General features: G+C 50.6%; 1 long non-coding RNA gene across 1 annotated transcript in view; it reads left to right on the top strand.

The window, feature by feature from the left end:
- LOC113633400 (uncharacterized) overlaps positions 1-3064 on the top strand; it is a 15549-nt gene extending 12485 nt beyond the window's left edge. Inside the window, exon 3 of the long non-coding RNA XR_003438181.1 lies at positions 2666-3064. This is a non-coding gene — a long non-coding RNA (uncharacterized LOC113633400). The remainder of the gene's footprint in view (positions 1-2665) is intronic.
- Positions 3065-3345: the final 281 nt, after the last annotated feature.

The following is a 3345-nucleotide window of genomic DNA, read 5'->3' on the forward strand; positions in this document are numbered from 1 at the left end:
CGCGTCCGGAGCCTGTGCTCTGCAACGGGAGAGGCCACAACAAAAAGGGGACCCCCTAGCAAAAAAAAAAAAAAAAAAAAAAAAAAAAAAAGATGCTGCAGACCAGGTGACTTGAATAACAGAAATTTATTTTCTCATAGTTCTAGAGGCTAGAGGTCCAACATCAAGGTGCCAGCAGAGTTAGTTTCTGGTGAGACCTCTCTTTCTGGCTTACAGATGGCCCTTTCTCGCTGTGTCCTCACGTGACCTTTTCTCTGTGTGAGCCTAGAAAGAGAGATCTCTGGCGTCTCTTCCTCTTTGTATAAGGATATCAGTCCTATCAGATTAGGGCCCCGAACTTATAACCTCATTTGATCTTAATTACCTCCGTAGTGTCCCTGTCTCCATATACGATAGCATTGGGGGTTAGGGCTTCAACATATGAATTTGGGGGCACACAATTCAGCTCATAGCAGGTATCAACCATCAAGTGGAAGTAGAAGCCATGAGAGCTGCTAAGATCACCTGACAGGAATGTGAGGGCAGAGGAGATCCATGAACCAAGGACAGACTCAGGGTCCCCACAGCCTTCCTGGGGCCAGTGGCGGATGAGAAGCCCGGAGACAGAGAGGGGAAGGCAGAGGAAGTACAAGGAGAACCAAGGGACTGATAAGGAAGCACAGAAGCCAAGCCATCCACAGTTTCACAAAGCAGGATGTGATTAACAAAGTCAAGGGCAGGAGGCAGAGGTCAGGGACTGAGACATGCCCACTGGTCTTAGCCAGGTCCTTGGTGACCCCGACAAATGTCAGAACTATGGTAGAGCCAGAAGCCACATCCCTGAGGAACAGAAGGGAGATAAGGAAAGGAACAAGCTGATAAAGGATGCTTCTGAGAAGTTTGGATGAGAAGGGACAAGAGAAATCAAGAACATAGAATCAAGAAGAGATTTTTTTAGGACAGGAGAAACAGGAGTCTCTTTATAGGCTGAGAGGAATGAGCTAGAAACAGGGAGAGGTTCATAATGATGGAACAAAGTTTGGAGGAGGCAGAGAGGGCAATGACAATAACTAGCCTTTGTTAGCATTTGCCTGTGCCAAGCTCTCTGTGTGGCCTATCTCATTTAATCCTTCATTAACTCTGTGAGGTAAAGGCAAGCGAGTGTCATCCCATTTCACTGATGAGGAACTGAGGCACTGAGGAGATTAAGAAATCTGCTCAAGATCACATAGCCAGTAAGGGATGTATATGGGATTGGAACCCTGGCAGCCTGACTCCATAGGCTGGGGGATTTGACCTAGATTTTGGCCTGCTTCTAAAATTAACAGGAAAGCAGTGGGGTGGCAGTAGCAGAATTGGTAGGGAGCGAGAATTTGATGGAAATCATGTGATCCCAGTGGCTTCAATTTTTTTTCCAGTAGTAGGAGACAAGAGGCTAAGCATTAGACTTGGGGTCGGAAGGGAGCATGGAGAGAGTGACGAAGACCCAGAATAGTAAGTGGTTTAGACCCAGGACTGCTACATGTGCTGGCAGGTGGCACCGAGATGGGAGTCTGAGTCCATAGCAGTGCCAGTGCTGTGGTGGGGGCCTTTTCCCAGCAGTGTTCAGGAGCCAGGAGCAGGCAGCTGGGGCACCCTGGCACCTGCTCTGGGCTGGGAGGCTTGCCAAGGGGTGTGTCACCAAAGGACGGGAAAAAGGGCAATGGGTGCTGGCGAGCATCCGTCCTTCCTGACCTCGCTGTATTTGAAGGTACGGATGGTCTGAGCCCCATCCCACAGCAGTTACACCTGAATCTCTGAGCAGGGGTCTGGCCTGCTGTGTGTTCATGGTCCCCAGTGAGGATCTAATTCCAGTCTAGCCTGGAGTTCAAGCGAGTCCGAGAAGGTAGGAAGCAAGAGGGGCTGATAGGGTATAAAAAGTAGAGGGAGGGAGCGAGGGGTTTCGGGGCAGGGTGCCAAGGAAGGTGAAAACGGAGGTGTGAGTGCTGACAGGGGTGGAAGGATGCCTCAGGGTCTGCACTGTACTGCTGGGAGGGCTTGAGGGGCTCGGGGAGGATGAATGGTGGGAGGTTTTCACACCCTCATCCACACCCATATTCCTGCTGGCCAAAACTGAACGGAAGTGTCTCAGAACTTTCCCTTTGTCCTTAGAATAGAGACCTCTGAGGGGCTAAAATAGGGGAGGCCTCAGAAGCTGCCTAAATGGAATTTTCTCTCCATGTGACCCCAGCACAGCCAAGAATACCCACACAGGGGTGCCATCAGGAGTGGGTCATCTGTTGGATGTGAAGTATCTTCCACGGCTGAGGGACTCTTCAGGGAAAGGGCTAGGATGACCAGAAATGGGGGAAATGTGTGTTAATTTTATCCAGCCCGTGTTTATTGAGCTCCTAATATGTGCCAGGCGCTATCTGAACAAGACAGGTAATGTGATCTTGTGTGGCATCTCCCACAGCACATTCTCCAGGATGGTAACAGTGTCGCGTTTGTAAAAAGCGGTGGGGTTCCCAGGTGCAAATAAGTTTGGGAAACACTGGGTTAGAGAGAGTTAAACAGATTTAACTCACTGCAGGACTTCTCAGAGCCTTTAATCTGTCCATATGCTCCAAGACATTCCACGAAGTGGAGCTGAATCTAGAGTACTTCCCTGGCATGCTTAACCACAGGTTTCTCTCATTCCTGGCAGATCTACGGGAACAAATGATCCACGGAATATGCTTTGAGAAGTGTAACGTGGTAGCAAAGTTCAGCTTTGAAGTCACAAGACCTGGCTTGCTCCGCCATGTGGCCTTAGGCAAGTTGCTTAAGTCCATTTTCGTTGCGTCCATTTTCCCATCTGCAAACAAGAGCTCAATCATAACATCTCCCTTGTGCAGTTGTCAGGGTTAACTAATGCCTGTGAAGCCTTGAGTGCTGTACCTGGCACCCAGAAGCCACTCACTGAAGGACACCAGCCTGGTTTGAGAGATCCTTATGTCTGCTCTAAAATTCTATAACTTGGGCTTCCCTGGTGGCGCAGTGGTTGAGAGTCCGCCTGCCAATGCAGGGGACTCGGGTTCAGGCCCCGGTCCGGGAAGATCCCACCTGCCGCGGAGCGGCTGGGCCCGTGAGCCATGGCCGCTGAGCCTGCGCGTCCGCAGCCTGTGCTCCGCAATGGGAGAGGCCACATCGGTGAGAGGCCCGCGTACAGCAAAAATAAATAAAATAAAATAAAATTCTATAACTCGTTGGCCTAAAAATCCCTAACGGGGGGCCAGGGGTCAGAGCTTCCTTGGACACAAGACTCAAATGCCTGTCGAAGCCTGTGACTGGACCAGGAAAAGGGCAGTCATGGGGGATGGGGGGAGGGGGGAGGGAAGGAGTGGA

Source organism: Aethalodelphis obliquidens, unplaced genomic scaffold (genome assembly GCF_003676395.1).
Source record: "Aethalodelphis obliquidens isolate GAN/ISIS:26980383/991018 unplaced genomic scaffold, ASM367639v1 scaffold39, whole genome shotgun sequence".
Lineage (NCBI taxonomy): Eukaryota > Metazoa > Chordata > Mammalia > Artiodactyla > Delphinidae > Aethalodelphis > Aethalodelphis obliquidens.